The sequence below is a fragment of the Chiloscyllium plagiosum genome, unplaced genomic scaffold (assembly GCF_037043375.1).
Source record: "Chiloscyllium plagiosum isolate Xiang-an unplaced genomic scaffold, Cpla_swu_hap1 HiC_scaffold_44, whole genome shotgun sequence".
Classification (NCBI taxonomy): Eukaryota; Metazoa; Chordata; class Chondrichthyes; order Orectolobiformes; family Hemiscylliidae; genus Chiloscyllium; species Chiloscyllium plagiosum.
In genome coordinates, this window is record NW_028270182.1 from 15,209,219 (window position 1) to 15,229,905 (window position 20,687).

At 51.7% G+C, this 20,687-nt stretch overlaps 26 non-coding genes across 26 annotated transcripts; all 26 read left to right on the plus strand.

The window, feature by feature from the left end:
- The first annotated feature begins 739 nt into the window (after nt 1–739).
- trnaq-cug (transfer RNA glutamine (anticodon CUG)) lies at nt 740–811 on the plus strand. Its single transcript has one exon. It is a non-coding gene; the product is annotated as a tRNA-Gln (tRNA).
- Nucleotides 812–1,073: 262 nt separating this feature from the next.
- On the plus strand, nt 1,074–1,145 carry trnaq-uug (transfer RNA glutamine (anticodon UUG)). Its single transcript has one exon. It is a non-coding gene; the product is annotated as a tRNA-Gln (tRNA).
- A 1,198-nt stretch (nt 1,146–2,343) lies between these two features.
- trnaq-cug (transfer RNA glutamine (anticodon CUG)) lies at nt 2,344–2,415 on the plus strand. Its single transcript has one exon. It is a non-coding gene; the product is annotated as a tRNA-Gln (tRNA).
- Nucleotides 2,416–2,677: 262 nt separating this feature from the next.
- trnaq-uug (transfer RNA glutamine (anticodon UUG)) lies at nt 2,678–2,749 on the plus strand. Its single transcript has one exon. It is a non-coding gene; the product is annotated as a tRNA-Gln (tRNA).
- A 1,198-nt stretch (nt 2,750–3,947) lies between these two features.
- trnaq-cug (transfer RNA glutamine (anticodon CUG)) lies at nt 3,948–4,019 on the plus strand. The gene has a single exon. It is a non-coding gene; the product is annotated as a tRNA-Gln (tRNA).
- A 262-nt stretch (nt 4,020–4,281) lies between these two features.
- On the plus strand, nt 4,282–4,353 carry trnaq-uug (transfer RNA glutamine (anticodon UUG)). Its single transcript has one exon. It is a non-coding gene; the product is annotated as a tRNA-Gln (tRNA).
- Nucleotides 4,354–5,551: 1,198 nt separating this feature from the next.
- trnaq-cug (transfer RNA glutamine (anticodon CUG)) lies at nt 5,552–5,623 on the plus strand. The gene has a single exon. It is a non-coding gene; the product is annotated as a tRNA-Gln (tRNA).
- A 262-nt stretch (nt 5,624–5,885) lies between these two features.
- trnaq-uug (transfer RNA glutamine (anticodon UUG)) lies at nt 5,886–5,957 on the plus strand. Its single transcript has one exon. It is a non-coding gene; the product is annotated as a tRNA-Gln (tRNA).
- A 1,198-nt stretch (nt 5,958–7,155) lies between these two features.
- trnaq-cug (transfer RNA glutamine (anticodon CUG)) lies at nt 7,156–7,227 on the plus strand. The gene has a single exon. It is a non-coding gene; the product is annotated as a tRNA-Gln (tRNA).
- A 262-nt stretch (nt 7,228–7,489) lies between these two features.
- On the plus strand, nt 7,490–7,561 carry trnaq-uug (transfer RNA glutamine (anticodon UUG)). The gene has a single exon. It is a non-coding gene; the product is annotated as a tRNA-Gln (tRNA).
- Nucleotides 7,562–8,759: 1,198 nt separating this feature from the next.
- trnaq-cug (transfer RNA glutamine (anticodon CUG)) lies at nt 8,760–8,831 on the plus strand. The gene has a single exon. It is a non-coding gene; the product is annotated as a tRNA-Gln (tRNA).
- Nucleotides 8,832–9,093: 262 nt separating this feature from the next.
- On the plus strand, nt 9,094–9,165 carry trnaq-uug (transfer RNA glutamine (anticodon UUG)). Its single transcript has one exon. It is a non-coding gene; the product is annotated as a tRNA-Gln (tRNA).
- Nucleotides 9,166–10,363: 1,198 nt separating this feature from the next.
- trnaq-cug (transfer RNA glutamine (anticodon CUG)) lies at nt 10,364–10,435 on the plus strand. The gene has a single exon. It is a non-coding gene; the product is annotated as a tRNA-Gln (tRNA).
- Nucleotides 10,436–10,697: 262 nt separating this feature from the next.
- On the plus strand, nt 10,698–10,769 carry trnaq-uug (transfer RNA glutamine (anticodon UUG)). The gene has a single exon. It is a non-coding gene; the product is annotated as a tRNA-Gln (tRNA).
- A 1,198-nt stretch (nt 10,770–11,967) lies between these two features.
- On the plus strand, nt 11,968–12,039 carry trnaq-cug (transfer RNA glutamine (anticodon CUG)). Its single transcript has one exon. It is a non-coding gene; the product is annotated as a tRNA-Gln (tRNA).
- Nucleotides 12,040–12,301: 262 nt separating this feature from the next.
- trnaq-uug (transfer RNA glutamine (anticodon UUG)) lies at nt 12,302–12,373 on the plus strand. Its single transcript has one exon. It is a non-coding gene; the product is annotated as a tRNA-Gln (tRNA).
- Nucleotides 12,374–13,571: 1,198 nt separating this feature from the next.
- Nucleotides 13,572–13,643, plus strand: trnaq-cug (transfer RNA glutamine (anticodon CUG)). Its single transcript has one exon. It is a non-coding gene; the product is annotated as a tRNA-Gln (tRNA).
- A 262-nt stretch (nt 13,644–13,905) lies between these two features.
- Nucleotides 13,906–13,977, plus strand: trnaq-uug (transfer RNA glutamine (anticodon UUG)). The gene has a single exon. It is a non-coding gene; the product is annotated as a tRNA-Gln (tRNA).
- A 1,198-nt stretch (nt 13,978–15,175) lies between these two features.
- On the plus strand, nt 15,176–15,247 carry trnaq-cug (transfer RNA glutamine (anticodon CUG)). Its single transcript has one exon. It is a non-coding gene; the product is annotated as a tRNA-Gln (tRNA).
- A 262-nt stretch (nt 15,248–15,509) lies between these two features.
- On the plus strand, nt 15,510–15,581 carry trnaq-uug (transfer RNA glutamine (anticodon UUG)). The gene has a single exon. It is a non-coding gene; the product is annotated as a tRNA-Gln (tRNA).
- Nucleotides 15,582–16,779: 1,198 nt separating this feature from the next.
- Nucleotides 16,780–16,851, plus strand: trnaq-cug (transfer RNA glutamine (anticodon CUG)). Its single transcript has one exon. It is a non-coding gene; the product is annotated as a tRNA-Gln (tRNA).
- Nucleotides 16,852–17,113: 262 nt separating this feature from the next.
- trnaq-uug (transfer RNA glutamine (anticodon UUG)) lies at nt 17,114–17,185 on the plus strand. The gene has a single exon. It is a non-coding gene; the product is annotated as a tRNA-Gln (tRNA).
- Nucleotides 17,186–18,383: 1,198 nt separating this feature from the next.
- trnaq-cug (transfer RNA glutamine (anticodon CUG)) lies at nt 18,384–18,455 on the plus strand. Its single transcript has one exon. It is a non-coding gene; the product is annotated as a tRNA-Gln (tRNA).
- A 262-nt stretch (nt 18,456–18,717) lies between these two features.
- trnaq-uug (transfer RNA glutamine (anticodon UUG)) lies at nt 18,718–18,789 on the plus strand. Its single transcript has one exon. It is a non-coding gene; the product is annotated as a tRNA-Gln (tRNA).
- A 1,198-nt stretch (nt 18,790–19,987) lies between these two features.
- On the plus strand, nt 19,988–20,059 carry trnaq-cug (transfer RNA glutamine (anticodon CUG)). The gene has a single exon. It is a non-coding gene; the product is annotated as a tRNA-Gln (tRNA).
- A 262-nt stretch (nt 20,060–20,321) lies between these two features.
- Nucleotides 20,322–20,393, plus strand: trnaq-uug (transfer RNA glutamine (anticodon UUG)). The gene has a single exon. It is a non-coding gene; the product is annotated as a tRNA-Gln (tRNA).
- The last annotated feature ends 294 nt before the right edge of the window (nt 20,394–20,687 follow it).

The following is a 20,687-nucleotide window of genomic DNA, read 5'->3' on the forward strand; positions in this document are numbered from 1 at the left end:
CCAAGCCCTACCATTCAACCAGTTTTCAGGGAAACCAGGAACCTCAAATCCCAGTTTCAATCACTACAAAACGGTAACAATGACATTTGTACATACAAGACAGTCCGACGACATAAAAAACACTGCATACAATACAGAGTCCCGGAAAGCCAGGGACACGTGCTCTTGAACACAATCCGTCTGAGATCTCACTTTGCTTAAAAGCATTGCTCATCGCAGCGCTGACACAGCGATGGCCGCCGGTAAGGGAGAGAAACAGCAGCGGTGCTGTTTGAAAAGGCAGCTGTACTGCAGATGTGCCACTTGTCCTACAGCTGTACTTAGCAGAAGGCTAACTGTGAGGTGAGAAAGCTGAAGCCAAAGTGAAATGCTGGCGAGGCGATTGTCCAGCAGCTTGAAAGTTTGCCAGTGAGAGAGATTAGCGAGCAGTAGCCCGGCTCAGAGTTGTTCATGGCCAACAGCAACCCTGCTCCCGCTGAGAAACTAGGTTTCGTGGACAGGTTGGCATATCTGGCACGGCCCGAAAACTTCGGCAAAGTGGATTTCGGAGGCGAGGGCGACCGGCCTTACAGGGCAGCAGGCCGAGACAGCGTGGTTGCACTTGTGAAAGACCGAGTGCACGAGCTGCTGGATCAGCAGATCCACAGTTGCCATTGTGATCCTTGTCGTTGCAGTTCACCCGCTTGACGAATGAGGCAAACATCCTTGAGCAGTGATTCGGCAGCCCCTGCTATCTCAGGGTTCCATGGTGTAATGGTGAGCACTCTGGACTCTGAATCCAGCGATCCGAGTTCAAATCTCGGTGGAGCCTTCTTTCTGGCAGCGTGAGCGATTGTCTTCGACAAAACTGTGGGTTTCACAAATTCCCACACCCATGATGGAAGTGGGCTGGTTTTCACCTTGCCACAGTGTTTGCGATGCTCCTGCGACAAGCGCACGATCTGCTTTTGCTCTGCCCTGTACCACGCAAGTATTCCCTGCCAAGGACGCAGCATCAAGAGACCAGATTCTGAGAGCGTTGCTGCAAGTGTGAATGCAGGAAAGCTCAGGCTGCCTGAGGCCGCAGCACTGCTGGTTCCGTGGTGTAATGGCTAGCACTCTGGACTTTGAATCCAGCGATCCGAGTTCGAATCTCGGCGGAACCTCGACTTGCTTCGTCCCGGCCCTTGTTGAATTTGGGACGTGCGAGTGAAATCTGCCTACGGGCCAATTGTAAGAGCTGCCCTTTTAGCACCTTTGAGTCAGATCTCATCACATTTCTGCCAGAATGGGAGGCACAGGATGATGCCAATCCCGAGGTGGAGTCTTAAGCTCGTCACTGGGTGCCTGCTTTTGCTCTCTCCTGAACCACGGATGTGTTTTCTTCGAAGGACACAGCATTAAGAGACAAGCTGCAGTCAAGCGGTGTTGTTTTTGGAGCTCCTCTCTGTGTTCCACAGGCAGCTGGTGAAAAGGTGACAGGAATTGAAATGAGGCGCATGCTGGACAGGTGCTCTTTTCTTTCATTTGATTAAACAATTCACAGTTTGCCAAACAATTCACAGTAACAGCTGGACACAGAGAAACAGCAATTTTACCAGGGAGAGGAGCAGCAAAGCCAGGCCCCAAGCCCTACCATTCAACCAGTTTTCAGGGAAACCAGGAACCTCAAATCCCAGTTTCAATCACTACAAAACGGTAACAATGACATTTGTACATACAAGACAGTCCGACGACATAAAAAACACTGCATACAATACAGAGTCCCGGAAAGCCAGGGACACGTGCTCTTGAACACAATCCGTCTGAGATCTCACTTTGCTTAAAAGCATTGCTCATCGCAGCGCTGACACAGCGATGGCCGCCGGTAAGGGAGAGAAACAGCAGCGGTGCTGTTTGAAAAGGCAGCTGTACTGCAGATGTGCCACTTGTCCTACAGCTGTACTTAGCAGAAGGCTAACTGTGAGGTGAGAAAGCTGAAGCCAAAGTGAAATGCTGGCGAGGCGATTGTCCAGCAGCTTGAAAGTTTGCCAGTGAGAGAGATTAGCGAGCAGTAGCCCGGCTCAGAGTTGTTCATGGCCAACAGCAACCCTGCTCCCGCTGAGAAACTAGGTTTCGTGGACAGGTTGGCATATCTGGCACGGCCCGAAAACTTCGGCAAAGTGGATTTCGGAGGCGAGGGCGACCGGCCTTACAGGGCAGCAGGCCGAGACAGCGTGGTTGCACTTGTGAAAGACCGAGTGCACGAGCTGCTGGATCAGCAGATCCACAGTTGCCATTGTGATCCTTGTCGTTGCTGTTCACCCGCTTGACGAATGAGGCAAACATCCTTGAGCAGTGATTCGGCAGCCCCTGCTATCTCAGGGTTCCATGGTGTAATGGTGAGCACTCTGGACTCTGAATCCAGCGATCCGAGTTCAAATCTCGGTGGAGCCTTCTTTCTGGCAGCGTGAGCGATTGTCTTCGACAAAACTGTGGGTTTCACAAATTCCCACACCCATGATGGAAGTGGGCTGGTTTTCACCTTGCCACAGTGTTTGCGATGCTCCTGCGACAAGCGCACGATCTGCTTTTGCTCTGCCCTGTACCACGCAAGTATTCCCTGCCAAGGACGCAGCATCAAGAGACCAGATTCTGAGAGCGTTGCTGCAAGTGTGAATGCAGGAAAGCTCAGGCTGCCTGAGGCCGCAGCACTGCTGGTTCCGTGGTGTAATGGCTAGCACTCTGGACTTTGAATCCAGCGATCCGAGTTCGAATCTCGGCGGAACCTCGACTTGCTTCGTCCCGGCCCTTGTTGAATTTGGGACGTGCGAGTGAAATCTGCCTACGGGCCAATTGTAAGAGCTGCCCTTTTAGCACCTTTGAGTCAGATCTCATCACATTTCTGCCAGAATGGGAGGCACAGGATGATGCCAATCCCGAGGTGGAGTCTTAAGCTCGTCACTGGGTGCCTGCTTTTGCTCTCTCCTGAACCACGGATGTGTTTTCTTCGAAGGACACAGCATTAAGAGACAAGCTGCAGTCAAGCGGTGTTGTTTTTGGAGCTCCTCTCTGTGTTCCACAGGCAGCTGGTGAAAAGGTGACAGGAATTGAAATGAGGCGCATGCTGGACAGGTGCTCTTTTCTTTCATTTGATTAAACAATTCACAGTTTGCCAAACAATTCACAGTAACAGCTGGACACAGAGAAACAGCAATTTTACCAGGGAGAGGAGCAGCAAAGCCAGGCCCCAAGCCCTACCATTCAACCAGTTTTCAGGGAAACCAGGAACCTCAAATCCCAGTTTCAATCACTACAAAACGGTAACAATGACATTTGTACATACAAGACAGTCCGACGACATAAAAAACACTGCATACAATACAGAGTCCCGGAAAGCCAGGGACACGTGCTCTTGAACACAATCCGTCTGAGATCTCACTTTGCTTAAAAGCATTGCTCATCGCAGCGCTGACACAGCGATGGCCGCCGGTAAGGGAGAGAAACAGCAGCGGTGCTGTTTGAAAAGGCAGCTGTACTGCAGATGTGCCACTTGTCCTACAGCTGTACTTAGCAGAAGGCTAACTGTGAGGTGAGAAAGCTGAAGCCAAAGTGAAATGCTGGCGAGGCGATTGTCCAGCAGCTTGAAAGTTTGCCAGTGAGAGAGATTAGCGAGCAGTAGCCCGGCTCAGAGTTGTTCATGGCCAACAGCAACCCTGCTCCCGCTGAGAAACTAGGTTTCGTGGACAGGTTGGCATATCTGGCACGGCCCGAAAACTTCGGCAAAGTGGATTTCGGAGGCGAGGGCGACCGGCCTTACAGGGCAGCAGGCCGAGACAGCGTGGTTGCACTTGTGAAAGACCGAGTGCACGAGCTGCTGGATCAGCAGATCCACAGTTGCCATTGTGATCCTTGTCGTTGCTGTTCACCCGCTTGACGAATGAGGCAAACATCCTTGAGCAGTGATTCGGCAGCCCCTGCTATCTCAGGGTTCCATGGTGTAATGGTGAGCACTCTGGACTCTGAATCCAGCGATCCGAGTTCAAATCTCGGTGGAGCCTTCTTTCTGGCAGCGTGAGCGATTGTCTTCGACAAAACTGTGGGTTTCACAAATTCCCACACCCATGATGGAAGTGGGCTGGTTTTCACCTTGCCACAGTGTTTGCGATGCTCCTGCGACAAGCGCACGATCTGCTTTTGCTCTGCCCTGTACCACGCAAGTATTCCCTGCCAAGGACGCAGCATCAAGAGACCAGATTCTGAGAGCGTTGCTGCAAGTGTGAATGCAGGAAAGCTCAGGCTGCCTGAGGCCGCAGCACTGCTGGTTCCGTGGTGTAATAGCTAGCACTCTGGACTTTGAATCCAGCGATCCGAGTTCGAATCTCGGCGGAACCTCGACTTGCTTCGTCCCGGCCCTTGTTGAATTTGGGACGTGCGAGTGAAATCTGCCTACGGGCCAATTGTAAGAGCTGCCCTTTTAGCACCTTTGAGTCAGATCTCATCACATTTCTGCCAGAATGGGAGGCACAGGATGATGCCAATCCCGAGGTGGAGTCTTAAGCTCGTCACTGGGTGCCTGCTTTTGCTCTCTCCTGAACCACGGATGTGTTTTCTTCGAAGGACACAGCATTAAGAGACAAGCTGCAGTCAAGCGGTGTTGTTTTTGGAGCTCCTCTCTGTGTTCCACAGGCAGCTGGTGAAAAGGTGACAGGAATTGAAATGAGGCGCATGCTGGACAGGTGCTCTTTTCTTTCATTTGATTAAACAATTCACAGTTTGCCAAACAATTCACAGTAACAGCTGGACACAGAGAAACAGCAATTTTACCAGGGAGAGGAGCAGCAAAGCCAGGCCCCAAGCCCTACCATTCAACCAGTTTTCAGGGAAACCAGGAACCTCAAATCCCAGTTTCAATCACTACAAAACGGTAACAATGACATTTGTACATACAAGACAGTCCGACGACATAAAAAACACTGCATACAATACAGAGTCCCGGAAAGCCAGGGACACGTGCTCTTGAACACAATCCGTCTGAGATCTCACTTTGCTTAAAAGCATTGCTCATCGCAGCGCTGACACAGCGATGGCCGCCGGTAAGGGAGAGAAACAGCAGCGGTGCTGTTTGAAAAGGCAGCTGTACTGCAGATGTGCCACTTGTCCTACAGCTGTACTTAGCAGAAGGCTAACTGTGAGGTGAGAAAGCTGAAGCCAAAGTGAAATGCTGGCGAGGCGATTGTCCAGCAGCTTGAAAGTTTGCCAGTGAGAGAGATTAGCGAGCAGTAGCCCGGCTCAGAGTTGTTCATGGCCAACAGCAACCCTGCTCCCGCTGAGAAACTAGGTTTCGTGGACAGGTTGGCATATCTGGCACGGCCCGAAAACTTCGGCAAAGTGGATTTCGGAGGCGAGGGCGACCGGCCTTACAGGGCAGCAGGCCGAGACAGCGTGGTTGCACTTGTGAAAGACCGAGTGCACGAGCTGCTGGATCAGCAGATCCACAGTTGCCATTGTGATCCTTGTCGTTGCTGTTCACCCGCTTGACGAATGAGGCAAACATCCTTGAGCAGTGATTCGGCAGCCCCTGCTATCTCAGGGTTCCATGGTGTAATGGTGAGCACTCTGGACTCTGAATCCAGCGATCCGAGTTCAAATCTCGGTGGAGCCTTCTTTCTGGCAGCGTGAGCGATTGTCTTCGACAAAACTGTGGGTTTCACAAATTCCCACACCCATGATGGAAGTGGGCTGGTTTTCACCTTGCCACAGTGTTTGCGATGCTCCTGCGACAAGCGCACGATCTGCTTTTGCTCTGCCCTGTACCACGCAAGTATTCCCTGCCAAGGACGCAGCATCAAGAGACCAGATTCTGAGAGCGTTGCTGCAAGTGTGAATGCAGGAAAGCTCAGGCTGCCTGAGGCCGCAGCACTGCTGGTTCCGTGGTGTAATGGCTAGCACTCTGGACTTTGAATCCAGCGATCCGAGTTCGAATCTCGGCGGAACCTCGACTTGCTTCGTCCCGGCCCTTGTTGAATTTGGGACGTGCGAGTGAAATCTGCCTACGGGCCAATTGTAAGAGCTGCCCTTTTAGCACCTTTGAGTCAGATCTCATCACATTTCTGCCAGAATGGGAGGCACAGGATGATGCCAATCCCGAGGTGGAGTCTTAAGCTCGTCACTGGGTGCCTGCTTTTGCTCTCTCCTGAACCACGGATGTGTTTTCTTCGAAGGACACAGCATTAAGAGACAAGCTGCAGTCAAGCGGTGTTGTTTTTGGAGCTCCTCTCTGTGTTCCACAGGCAGCTGGTGAAAAGGTGACAGGAATTGAAATGAGGCGCATGCTGGACAGGTGCTCTTTTCTTTCATTTGATTAAACAATTCACAGTTTGCCAAACAATTCACAGTAACAGCTGGACACAGAGAAACAGCAATTTTACCAGGGAGAGGAGCAGCAAAGCCAGGCCCCAAGCCCTACCATTCAACCAGTTTTCAGGGAAACCAGGAACCTCAAATCCCAGTTTCAATCACTACAAAACGGTAACAATGACATTTGTACATACAAGACAGTCCGACGACATAAAAAACACTGCATACAATACAGAGTCCCGGAAAGCCAGGGACACGTGCTCTTGAACACAATCCGTCTGAGATCTCACTTTGCTTAAAAGCATTGCTCATCGCAGCGCTGACACAGCGATGGCCGCCGGTAAGGGAGAGAAACAGCAGCGGTGCTGTTTGAAAAGGCAGCTGTACTGCAGATGTGCCACTTGTCCTACAGCTGTACTTAGCAGAAGGCTAACTGTGAGGTGAGAAAGCTGAAGCCAAAGTGAAATGCTGGCGAGGCGATTGTCCAGCAGCTTGAAAGTTTGCCAGTGAGAGAGATTAGCGAGCAGTAGCCCGGCTCAGAGTTGTTCATGGCCAACAGCAACCCTGCTCCCGCTGAGAAACTAGGTTTCGTGGACAGGTTGGCATATCTGGCACGGCCCGAAAACTTCGGCAAAGTGGATTTCGGAGGCGAGGGCGACCGGCCTTACAGGGCAGCAGGCCGAGACAGCGTGGTTGCACTTGTGAAAGACCGAGTGCACGAGCTGCTGGATCAGCAGATCCACAGTTGCCATTGTGATCCTTGTCGTTGCTGTTCACCCGCTTGACGAATGAGGCAAACATCCTTGAGCAGTGATTCGGCAGCCCCTGCTATCTCAGGGTTCCATGGTGTAATGGTGAGCACTCTGGACTCTGAATCCAGCGATCCGAGTTCAAATCTCGGTGGAGCCTTCTTTCTGGCAGCGTGAGCGATTGTCTTCGACAAAACTGTGGGTTTCACAAATTCCCACACCCATGATGGAAGTGGGCTGGTTTTCACCTTGCCACAGTGTTTGCGATGCTCCTGCGACAAGCGCACGATCTGCTTTTGCTCTGCCCTGTACCACGCAAGTATTCCCTGCCAAGGACGCAGCATCAAGAGACCAGATTCTGAGAGCGTTGCTGCAAGTGTGAATGCAGGAAAGCTCAGGCTGCCTGAGGCCGCAGCACTGCTGGTTCCGTGGTGTAATGGCTAGCACTCTGGACTTTGAATCCAGCGATCCGAGTTCGAATCTCGGCGGAACCTCGACTTGCTTCGTCCCGGCCCTTGTTGAATTTGGGACGTGCGAGTGAAATCTGCCTACGGGCCAATTGTAAGAGCCGCCCTTTTAGCACCTTTGAGTCAGTTCTCATCACATTTCTGCCAGAATGGGAGGCACAGGATGATGCCAATCCCGAGGTGGAGTCTTAAGCTCGTCACTGGGTGCCTGCTTTTGCTCTCTCCTGAACCACGGATGTGTTTTCTTCGAAGGACACAGCATTAAGAGACAAGCTGCAGTCAAGCGGTGTTGTTTTTGGAGCTCCTCTCTGTGTTCCACAGGCAGCTGGTGAAAAGGTGACAGGAATTGAAATGAGGCGCATGCTGGACAGGTGCTCTTTTCTTTCATTTGATTAAACAATTCACAGTTTGCCAAACAATTCACAGTAACAGCTGGACACAGAGAAACAGCAATTTTACCAGGGAGAGGAGCAGCAAAGCCAGGCCCCAAGCCCTACCATTCAACCAGTTTTCAGGGAAACCAGGAACCTCAAATCCCAGTTTCAATCACTACAAAACGGTAACAATGACATTTGTACATACAAGACAGTCCGACGACATAAAAAACACTGCATACAATACAGAGTCCCGGAAAGCCAGGGACACGTGCTCTTGAACACAATCCGTCTGAGATCTCACTTTGCTTAAAAGCATTGCTCATCGCAGCGCTGACACAGCGATGGCCGCCGGTAAGGGAGAGAAACAGCAGCGGTGCTGTTTGAAAAGGCAGCTGTACTGCAGATGTGCCACTTGTCCTACAGCTGTACTTAGCAGAAGGCTAACTGTGAGGTGAGAAAGCTGAAGCCAAAGTGAAATGCTGGCGAGGCGATTGTCCAGCAGCTTGAAAGTTTGCCAGTGAGAGAGATTAGCGAGCAGTAGCCCGGCTCAGAGTTGTTCATGGCCAACAGCAACCCTGCTCCCGCTGAGAAACTAGGTTTCGTGGACAGGTTGGCATATCTGGCACGGCCCGAAAACTTCGGCAAAGTGGATTTCGGAGGCGAGGGCGACCGGCCTTACAGGGCAGCAGGCCGAGACAGCGTGGTTGCACTTGTGAAAGACCGAGTGCACGAGCTGCTGGATCAGCAGATCCACAGTTGCCATTGTGATCCTTGTCGTTGCTGTTCACCCGCTTGACGAATGAGGCAAACATCCTTGAGCAGTGATTCGGCAGCCCCTGCTATCTCAGGGTTCCATGGTGTAATGGTGAGCACTCTGGACTCTGAATCCAGCGATCCGAGTTCAAATCTCGGTGGAGCCTTCTTTCTGGCAGCGTGAGCGATTGTCTTCGACAAAACTGTGGGTTTCACAAATTCCCACACCCATGATGGAAGTGGGCTGGTTTTCACCTTGCCACAGTGTTTGCGATGCTCCTGCGACAAGCGCACGATCTGCTTTTGCTCTGCCCTGTACCACGCAAGTATTCCCTGCCAAGGACGCAGCATCAAGAGACCAGATTCTGAGAGCGTTGCTGCAAGTGTGAATGCAGGAAAGCTCAGGCTGCCTGAGGCCGCAGCACTGCTGGTTCCGTGGTGTAATGGCTAGCACTCTGGACTTTGAATCCAGCGATCCGAGTTCGAATCTCGGCGGAACCTCGACTTGCTTCGTCCCGGCCCTTGTTGAATTTGGGACGTGCGAGTGAAATCTGCCTACGGGCCAATTGTAAGAGCTGCCCTTTTAGCACCTTTGAGTCAGATCTCATCACATTTCTGCCAGAATGGGAGGCACAGGATGATGCCAATCCCGAGGTGGAGTCTTAAGCTCGTCACTGGGTGCCTGCTTTTGCTCTCTCCTGAACCACGGATGTGTTTTCTTCGAAGGACACAGCATTAAGAGACAAGCTGCAGTCAAGCGGTGTTGTTTTTGGAGCTCCTCTCTGTGTTCCACAGGCAGCTGGTGAAAAGGTGACAGGAATTGAAATGAGGCGCATGCTGGACAGGTGCTCTTTTCTTTCATTTGATTAAACAATTCACAGTTTGCCAAACAATTCACAGTAACAGCTGGACACAGAGAAACAGCAATTTTACCAGGGAGAGGAGCAGCAAAGCCAGGCCCCAAGCCCTACCATTCAACCAGTTTTCAGGGAAACCAGGAACCTCAAATCCCAGTTTCAATCACTACAAAACGGTAACAATGACATTTGTACATACAAGACAGTCCGACGACATAAAAAACACTGCATACAATACAGAGTCCCGGAAAGCCAGGGACACGTGCTCTTGAACACAATCCGTCTGAGATCTCACTTTGCTTAAAAGCATTGCTCATCGCAGCGCTGACACAGCGATGGCCGCCGGTAAGGGAGAGAAACAGCAGCGGTGCTGTTTGAAAAGGCAGCTGTACTGCAGATGTGCCACTTGTCCTACAGCTGTACTTAGCAGAAGGCTAACTGTGAGGTGAGAAAGCTGAAGCCAAAGTGAAATGCTGGCGAGGCGATTGTCCAGCAGCTTGAAAGTTTGCCAGTGAGAGAGATTAGCGAGCAGTAGCCCGGCTCAGAGTTGTTCATGGCCAACAGCAACCCTGCTCCCGCTGAGAAACTAGGTTTCGTGGACAGGTTGGCATATCTGGCACGGCCCGAAAACTTCGGCAAAGTGGATTTCGGAGGCGAGGGCGACCGGCCTTACAGGGCAGCAGGCCGAGACAGCGTGGTTGCACTTGTGAAAGACCGAGTGCACGAGCTGCTGGATCAGCAGATCCACAGTTGCCATTGTGATCCTTGTCGTTGCTGTTCACCCGCTTGACGAATGAGGCAAACATCCTTGAGCAGTGATTCGGCAGCCCCTGCTATCTCAGGGTTCCATGGTGTAATGGTGAGCACTCTGGACTCTGAATCCAGCGATCCGAGTTCAAATCTCGGTGGAGCCTTCTTTCTGGCAGCGTGAGCGATTGTCTTCGACAAAACTGTGGGTTTCACAAATTCCCACACCCATGATGGAAGTGGGCTGGTTTTCACCTTGCCACAGTGTTTGCGATGCTCCTGCGACAAGCGCACGATCTGCTTTTGCTCTGCCCTGTACCACGCAAGTATTCCCTGCCAAGGACGCAGCATCAAGAGACCAGATTCTGAGAGCGTTGCTGCAAGTGTGAATGCAGGAAAGCTCAGGCTGCCTGAGGCCGCAGCACTGCTGGTTCCGTGGTGTAATGGCTAGCACTCTGGACTTTGAATCCAGCGATCCGAGTTCGAATCTCGGCGGAACCTCGACTTGCTTCGTCCCGGCCCTTGTTGAATTTGGGACGTGCGAGTGAAATCTGCCTACGGGCCAATTGTAAGAGCTGCCCTTTTAGCACCTTTGAGTCAGATCTCATCACATTTCTGCCAGAATGGGAGGCACAGGATGATGCCAATCCCGAGGTGGAGTCTTAAGCTCGTCACTGGGTGCCTGCTTTTGCTCTCTCCTGAACCACGGATGTGTTTTCTTCGAAGGACACAGCATTAAGAGACAAGCTGCAGTCAAGCGGTGTTGTTTTTGGAGCTCCTCTCTGTGTTCCACAGGCAGCTGGTGAAAAGGTGACAGGAATTGAAATGAGGCGCATGCTGGACAGGTGCTCTTTTCTTTCATTTGATTAAACAATTCACAGTTTGCCAAACAATTCACAGTAACAGCTGGACACAGAGAAACAGCAATTTTACCAGGGAGAGGAGCAGCAAAGCCAGGCCCCAAGCCCTACCATTCAACCAGTTTTCAGGGAAACCAGGAACCTCAAATCCCAGTTTCAATCACTACAAAACGGTAACAATGACATTTGTACATACAAGACAGTCCGACGACATAAAAAACACTGCATACAATACAGAGTCCCGGAAAGCCAGGGACACGTGCTCTTGAACACAATCCGTCTGAGATCTCACTTTGCTTAAAAGCATTGCTCATCGCAGCGCTGACACAGCGATGGCCGCCGGTAAGGGAGAGAAACAGCAGCGGTGCTGTTTGAAAAGGCAGCTGTACTGCAGATGTGCCACTTGTCCTACAGCTGTACTTAGCAGAAGGCTAACTGTGAGGTGAGAAAGCTGAAGCCAAAGTGAAATGCTGGCGAGGCGATTGTCCAGCAGCTTGAAAGTTTGCCAGTGAGAGAGATTAGCGAGCAGTAGCCCGGCTCAGAGTTGTTCATGGCCAACAGCAACCCTGCTCCCGCTGAGAAACTAGGTTTCGTGGACAGGTTGGCATATCTGGCACGGCCCGAAAACTTCGGCAAAGTGGATTTCGGAGGCGAGGGCGACCGGCCTTACAGGGCAGCAGGCCGAGACAGCGTGGTTGCACTTGTGAAAGACCGAGTGCACGAGCTGCTGGATCAGCAGATCCACAGTTGCCATTGTGATCCTTGTCGTTGCTGTTCACCCGCTTGACGAATGAGGCAAACATCCTTGAGCAGTGATTCGGCAGCCCCTGCTATCTCAGGGTTCCATGGTGTAATGGTGAGCACTCTGGACTCTGAATCCAGCGATCCGAGTTCAAATCTCGGTGGAGCCTTCTTTCTGGCAGCGTGAGCGATTGTCTTCGACAAAACTGTGGGTTTCACAAATTCCCACACCCATGATGGAAGTGGGCTGGTTTTCACCTTGCCACAGTGTTTGCGATGCTCCTGCGACAAGCGCACGATCTGCTTTTGCTCTGCCCTGTACCACGCAAGTATTCCCTGCCAAGGACGCAGCATCAAGAGACCAGATTCTGAGAGCGTTGCTGCAAGTGTGAATGCAGGAAAGCTCAGGCTGCCTGAGGCCGCAGCACTGCTGGTTCCGTGGTGTAATGGCTAGCACTCTGGACTTTGAATCCAGCGATCCGAGTTCGAATCTCGGCGGAACCTCGACTTGCTTCGTCCCGGCCCTTGTTGAATTTGGGACGTGCGAGTGAAATCTGCCTACGGGCCAATTGTAAGAGCTGCCCTTTTAGCACCTTTGAGTCAGATCTCATCACATTTCTGCCAGAATGGGAGGCACAGGATGATGCCAATCCCGAGGTGGAGTCTTAAGCTCGTCACTGGGTGCCTGCTTTTGCTCTCTCCTGAACCACGGATGTGTTTTCTTCGAAGGACACAGCATTAAGAGACAAGCTGCAGTCAAGCGGTGTTGTTTTTGGAGCTCCTCTCTGTGTTCCACAGGCAGCTGGTGAAAAGGTGACAGGAATTGAAATGAGGCGCATGCTGGACAGGTGCTCTTTTCTTTCATTTGATTAAACAATTCACAGTTTGCCAAACAATTCACAGTAACAGCTGGACACAGAGAAACAGCAATTTTACCAGGGAGAGGAGCAGCAAAGCCAGGCCCCAAGCCCTACCATTCAACCAGTTTTCAGGGAAACCAGGAACCTCAAATCCCAGTTTCAATCACTACAAAACGGTAACAATGACATTTGTACATACAAGACAGTCCGACGACATAAAAAACACTGCATACAATACAGAGTCCCGGAAAGCCAGGGACACGTGCTCTTGAACACAATCCGTCTGAGATCTCACTTTGCTTAAAAGCATTGCTCATCGCAGCGCTGACACAGCGATGGCCGCCGGTAAGGGAGAGAAACAGCAGCGGTGCTGTTTGAAAAGGCAGCTGTACTGCAGATGTGCCACTTGTCCTACAGCTGTACTTAGCAGAAGGCTAACTGTGAGGTGAGAAAGCTGAAGCCAAAGTGAAATGCTGGCGAGGCGATTGTCCAGCAGCTTGAAAGTTTGCCAGTGAGAGAGATTAGCGAGCAGTAGCCCGGCTCAGAGTTGTTCATGGCCAACAGCAACCCTGCTCCCGCTGAGAAACTAGGTTTCGTGGACAGGTTGGCATATCTGGCACGGCCCGAAAACTTCGGCAAAGTGGATTTCGGAGGCGAGGGCGACCGGCCTTACAGGGCAGCAGGCCGAGACAGCGTGGTTGCACTTGTGAAAGACCGAGTGCACGAGCTGCTGGATCAGCAGATCCACAGTTGCCATTGTGATCCTTGTCGTTGCTGTTCACCCGCTTGACGAATGAGGCAAACATCCTTGAGCAGTGATTCGGCAGCCCCTGCTATCTCAGGGTTCCATGGTGTAATGGTGAGCACTCTGGACTCTGAATCCAGCGATCCGAGTTCAAATCTCGGTGGAGCCTTCTTTCTGGCAGCGTGAGCGATTGTCTTCGACAAAACTGTGGGTTTCACAAATTCCCACACCCATGATGGAAGTGGGCTGGTTTTCACCTTGCCACAGTGTTTGCGATGCTCCTGCGACAAGCGCACGATCTGCTTTTGCTCTGCCCTGTACCACGCAAGTATTCCCTGCCAAGGACGCAGCATCAAGAGACCAGATTCTGAGAGCGTTGCTGCAAGTGTGAATGCAGGAAAGCTCAGGCTGCCTGAGGCCGCAGCACTGCTGGTTCCGTGGTGTAATGGCTAGCACTCTGGACTTTGAATCCAGCGATCCGAGTTCGAATCTCGGCGGAACCTCGACTTGCTTCGTCCCGGCCCTTGTTGAATTTGGGACGTGCGAGTGAAATCTGCCTACGGGCCAATTGTAAGAGCCGCCCTTTTAGCACCTTTGAGTCAGATCTCATCACATTTCTGCCAGAATGGGAGGCACAGGATGATGCCAATCCCGAGGTGGAGTCTTAAGCTCGTCACTGGGTGCCTGCTTTTGCTCTCTCCTGAACCACGGATGTGTTTTCTTCGAAGGACACAGCATTAAGAGACAAGCTGCAGTCAAGCGGTGTTGTTTTTGGAGCTCCTCTCTGTGTTCCACAGGCAGCTGGTGAAAAGGTGACAGGAATTGAAATGAGGCGCATGCTGGACAGGTGCTCTTTTCTTTCATTTGATTAAACAATTCACAGTTTGCCAAACAATTCACAGTAACAGCTGGACACAGAGAAACAGCAATTTTACCAGGGAGAGGAGCAGCAAAGCCAGGCCCCAAGCCCTACCATTCAACCAGTTTTCAGGGAAACCAGGAACCTCAAATCCCAGTTTCAATCACTACAAAACGGTAACAATGACATTTGTACATACAAGACAGTCCGACGACATAAAAAACACTGCATACAATACAGAGTCCCGGAAAGCCAGGGACACGTGCTCTTGAACACAATCCGTCTGAGATCTCACTTTGCTTAAAAGCATTGCTCATCGCAGCGCTGACACAGCGATGGCCGCCGGTAAGGGAGAGAAACAGCAGCGGTGCTGTTTGAAAAGGCAGCTGTACTGCAGATGTGCCACTTGTCCTACAGCTGTACTTAGCAGAAGGCTAACTGTGAGGTGAGAAAGCTGAAGCCAAAGTGAAATGCTGGCGAGGCGATTGTCCAGCAGCTTGAAAGTTTGCCAGTGAGAGAGATTAGCGAGCAGTAGCCCGGCTCAGAGTTGTTCATGGCCAACAGCAACCCTGCTCCCGCTGAGAAACTAGGTTTCGTGGACAGGTTGGCATATCTGGCACGGCCCGAAAACTTCGGCAAAGTGGATTTCGGAGGCGAGGGCGACCGGCCTTACAGGGCAGCAGGCCGAGACAGCGTGGTTGCACTTGTGAAAGACCGAGTGCACGAGCTGCTGGATCAGCAGATCCACAGTTGCCATTGTGATCCTTGTCGTTGCTGTTCACCCGCTTGACGAATGAGGCAAACATCCTTGAGCAGTGATTCGGCAGCCCCTGCTATCTCAGGGTTCCATGGTGTAATGGTGAGCACTCTGGACTCTGAATCCAGCGATCCGAGTTCAAATCTCGGTGGAGCCTTCTTTCTGGCAGCGTGAGCGATTGTCTTCGACAAAACTGTGGGTTTCACAAATTCCCACACCCATGATGGAAGTGGGCTGGTTTTCACCTTGCCACAGTGTTTGCGATGCTCCTGCGACAAGCGCACGATCTGCTTTTGCTCTGCCCTGTACCACGCAAGTATTCCCTGCCAAGGACGCAGCATCAAGAGACCAGATTCTGAGAGCGTTGCTGCAAGTGTGAATGCAGGAAAGCTCAGGCTGCCTGAGGCCGCAGCACTGCTGGTTCCGTGGTGTAATGGCTAGCACTCTGGACTTTGAATCCAGCGATCCGAGTTCGAATCTCGGCGGAACCTCGACTTGCTTCGTCCCGGCCCTTGTTGAATTTGGGACGTGCGAGTGAAATCTGCCTACGGGCCAATTGTAAGAGCTGCCCTTTTAGCACCTTTGAGTCAGATCTCATCACATTTCTGCCAGAATGGGAGGCACAGGATGATGCCAATCCCGAGGTGGAGTCTTAAGCTCGTCACTGGGTGCCTGCTTTTGCTCTCTCCTGAACCACGGATGTGTTTTCTTCGAAGGACACAGCATTAAGAGACAAGCTGCAGTCAAGCGGTGTTGTTTTTGGAGCTCCTCTCTGTGTTCCACAGGCAGCTGGTGAAAAGGTGACAGGAATTGAAATGAGGCGCATGCTGGACAGGTGCTCTTTTCTTTCATTTGATTAAACAATTCACAGTTTGCCAAACAATTCACAGTAACAGCTGGACACAGAGAAACAGCAATTTTACCAGGGAGAGGAGCAGCAAAGCCAGGCCCCAAGCCCTACCATTCAACCAGTTTTCAGGGAAACCAGGAACCTCAAATCCCAGTTTCAATCACTACAAAACGGTAACAATGACATTTGTACATACAAGACAGTCCGACGACATAAAAAACACTGCATACAATACAGAGTCCCGGAAAGCCAGGGACACGTGCTCTTGAACACAATCCGTCTGAGATCTCACTTTGCTTAAAAGCATTGCTCATCGCAGCGCTGACACAGCGATGGCCGCCGGTAAGGGAGAGAAACAGCAGCGGTGCTGTTTGAAAAGGCAGCTGTACTGCAGATGTGCCACTTGTCCTACAGCTGTACTTAGCAGAAGGCTAACTGTGAGGTGAGAAAGCTGAAGCCAAAGTGAAATGCTGGCGAGGCGATTGTCCAGCAGCTTGAAAGTTTGCCAGTGAGAGAGATTAGCGAGCAGTAGCCCGGCTCAGAGTTGTTCATGGCCAACAGCAACCCTGCTCCCGCTGAGAAACTAGGTTTCGTGGACAGGTTGGCATATCTGGCACGGCCCGAAAACTTCGGCAAAGTGGATTTCGGAGGCGAGGGCGACCGGCCTTACAGGGCAGCAGGCCGAGACAGCGTGGTTGCACTTGTGAAAGACCGAGTGCACGAGCTGCTGGATCAGCAGATCCACAGTTGCCATTGTGATCCTTGTCGTTGCTGTTCACCCGCTTGACGAATGAGGCAAACATCCTTGAGCAGTGATTCGGCAGCCCCTGCTATCTCAGGGTTCCATGGTGTAATGGTGAGCACTCTGGACTCTGAATCCAGCGATCCGAGTTCAAATCTCGGTGGAGCCTTCTTTCTGGCAGCGTGAGCGATTGTCTTCGACAAAACTGTGGGTTTCACAAATTCCCACACCCATGATGGAAGTGGGCTGGTTTTCACCTTGCCACAGTGTTTGCGATGCTCCTGCGACAAGCGCACGATCTGCTTTTGCTCTGCCCTGTACCACGCAAGTATTCCCTGCCAAGGACGCAGCATCAAGAGACCAGATTCTGAGAGCGTTGCTGCAAGTGTGAATGCAGGAAAGCTCAGGCTGCCTGAGGCCGCAGCACTGCTGGTTCCGTGGTGTAATGGCTAGCACTCTGGACTTTGAATCCAGCGATCCGAGTTCGAATCTCGGCGGAACCTCGACTTGCTTCGTCCCGGCCCTTGTTGAATTTGGGACGTGCGAGTGAAATCTGCCTACGGGCCAATTGTAAGAGCCGCCCTTTTAGCACCTTTGAGTCAGATCTCATCACATTTCTGCCAGAATGGGAGGCACAGGATGATGCCAATCCCGAGGTGGAGTCTTAAGCTCGTCACTGGGTGCCTGCTTTTGCTCTCTCCTGAACCACGGATGTGTTTTCTTCGAAGGACACAGCATTAAGAGACAAGCTGCAGTCAAGCGGTGTTGTTTTTGGAGCTCCTCTCTGTGTTCCACAGGCAGCTGGTGAAAAGGTGACAGGAATTGAAATGAGGCGCATGCTGGACAGGTGCTCTTTTCTTTCATTTGATTAAACAATTCACAGTTTGCCAAACAATTCACAGTAACAGCTGGACACAGAGAAACAGCAATTTTACCAGGGAGAGGAGCAGCAAAGCCAGGCCCCAAGCCCTACCATTCAACCAGTTTTCAGGGAAACCAGGAACCTCAAATCCCAGTTTCAATCACTACAAAACGGTAACAATGACATTTGTACATACAAGACAGTCCGACGACATAAAAAACACTGCATACAATACAGAGTCCCGGAAAGCCAGGGACACGTGCTCTTGAACACAATCCGTCTGAGATCTCACTTTGCTTAAAAGCATTGCTCATCGCAGCGCTGACACAGCGATGGCCGCCGGTAAGGGAGAGAAACAGCAGCGGTGCTGTTTGAAAAGGCAGCTGTACTGCAGATGTGCCACTTGTCCTACAGCTGTACTTAGCAGAAGGCTAACTGTGAGGTGAGAAAGCTGAAGCCAAAGTGAAATGCTGGCGAGGCGATTGTCCAGCAGCTTGAAAGTTTGCCAGTGAGAGAGATTAGCGAGCAGTAGCCCGGCTCAGAGTTGTTCATGGCCAACAGCAACCCTGCTCCCGCTGAGAAACTAGGTTTCGTGGACAGGTTGGCATATCTGGCACGGCCCGAAAACTTCGGCAAAGTGGATTTCGGAGGCGAGGGCGACCGGCCTTACAGGGCAGCAGGCCGAGACAGCGTGGTTGCACTTGTGAAAGACCGAGTGCACGAGCTGCTGGATCAGCAGATCCACAGTTGCCATTGTGATCCTTGTCGTTGCTGTTCACCCGCTTGACGAATGAGGCAAACATCCTTGAGCAGTGATTCGGCAGCCCCTGCTATCTCAGGGTTCCATGGTGTAATGGTGAGCACTCTGGACTCTGAATCCAGCGATCCGAGTTCAAATCTCGGTGGAGCCTTCTTTCTGGCAGCGTGAGCGATTGTCTTCGACAAAACTGTGGGTTTCACAAATTCCCACACCCATGATGGAAGTGGGCTGGTTTTCACCTTGCCACAGTGTTTGCGATGCTCCTGCGACAAGCGCACGATCTGCTTTTGCTCTGCCCTGTACCACGCAAGTATTCCCTGCCAAGGACGCAGCATCAAGAGACCAGATTCTGAGAGCGTTGCTGCAAGTGTGAATGCAGGAAAGCTCAGGCTGCCTGAGGCCGCAGCACTGCTGGTTCCGTGGTGTAATGGCTAGCACTCTGGACTTTGAATCCAGCGATCCGAGTTCGAATCTCGGCGGAACCTCGACTTGCTTCGTCCCGGCCCTTGTTGAATTTGGGACGTGCGAGTGAAATCTGCCTACGGGCCAATTGTAAGAGCCGCCCTTTTAGCACCTTTGAGTCAGATCTCATCACATTTCTGCCAGAATGGGAGGCACAGGATGATGCCAATCCCGAGGTGGAGTCTTAAGCTCGTCACTGGGTGCCTGCTTTTGCTCTCTCCTGAACCACGGATGTGTTTTCTTCGAAGGACACAGCATTAAGAGACAAGCTGCAGTCAAGCGGTGTTGTTTTTGGAGCTCCTCTCTGTGTTCCACAGGCAGCTGGTGAAAAGGTGACAGGAATTGAAATGAGGCGCATGCTGGACAGGTGCTCTTTTCTTTCATTTGATTAAACAATTCACAGTTTGCCAAACAATTCACAGTAACAGCTGGACACAGAGAAACAGCAATTTTACCAGGGAGAGGAGCAGCAAAGCCAGGCCCCAAGCCCTACCATTCAACCAGTTTTCAGGGAAACCAGGAACCTCAAATCCCAGTTTCAATCACTACAAAACGGTAACAATGACATTTGTACATACAAGACAGTCCGACGACATAAAAAACACTGCATACAATACAGAGTCCCGGAAAGCCAGGGACACGTGCTCTTGAACACAATCCGTCTGAGATCTCACTTTGCTTAAAAGCATTGCTCATCGCAGCGCTGACACAGCGATGGCCGCCGGTAAGGGAGAGAAACAGCAGCGGTGCTGTTTGAAAAGGCAGCTGTACTGCAGATGTGCCACTTGTCCTACAGCTGTACTTAGCAGAAGGCTAACTGTGAGGTGAGAAAGCTGAAGCCAAAGTGAAATGCTGGCGAGGCGATTGTCCAGCAGCTTGAAAGTTTGCCAGTGAGAGAGATTAGCGAGCAGTAGCCCGGCTCAGAGTTGTTCATGGCCAACAGCAACCCTGCTCCCGCTGAGAAACTAGGTTTCGTGGACAGGTTGGCATATCTGGCACGGCCCGAAAACTTCGGCAAAGTGGATTTCGGAGGCGAGGGCGACCGGCCTTACAGGGCAGCAGGCCGAGACAGCGTGGTTGCACTTGTGAAAGACCGAGTGCACGAGCTGCTGGATCAGCAGATCCACAGTTGCCATTGTGATCCTTGTCGTTGCTGTTCACCCGCTTGACGAATGAGGCAAACATCCTTGAGCAGTGATTCGGCAGCCCCTGCTATCTCAGGGTTCCATGGTGTAATGGTGAGCACTCTGGACTCTGAATCCAGCGATCCGAGTTCAAATCTCGGTGGAGCCTTCTTTCTGGCAGCGTGAGCGATTGTCTTCGACAAAACTGTGGGTTTCACAAATTCCCACACCCATGATGGAAGTGGGCTGGTTTTCACCTTGCCACAGTGTTTGCGATGCTCCTGCGACAAGCGCACGATCTGCTTTTGCTCTGCCCTGTACCACGCAAGTATTCCCTGCCAAGGACGCAGCATCAAGAGACCAGATTCTGAGAGCGTTGCTGCAAGTGTGAATGCAGGAAAGCTCAGGCTGCCTGAGGCCACAGCACTGCTGGTTCCGTGGTGTAATGGCTAGCACTCTGGACTTTGAATCCAGCGATCCGAGTTCGAATCTCGGCGGAACCTCGACTTGCTTCGTCCCGGCCCTTGTTGAATTTGGGACGTGCGAGTGAAATCTGCCTACGGGCCAATTGTAAGAGCCGCCCTTTTAGCACCTTTGAGTCAGATCTCATCACATTTCTGCCAGAATGGGAGGCACAGGATGATGCCAATCCCGAGGTGGAGTCTTAAGCTCGTCACTGGGTGCCTGCTTTTGCTCTCTCCTGAACCACGGATGTGTTTTCTTCGAAGGACACAGCATTAAGAGACAAGCTGCAGTCAAGCGGTGTTGTTTTTGGAGCTCCTCTCTGTGTTCCACAG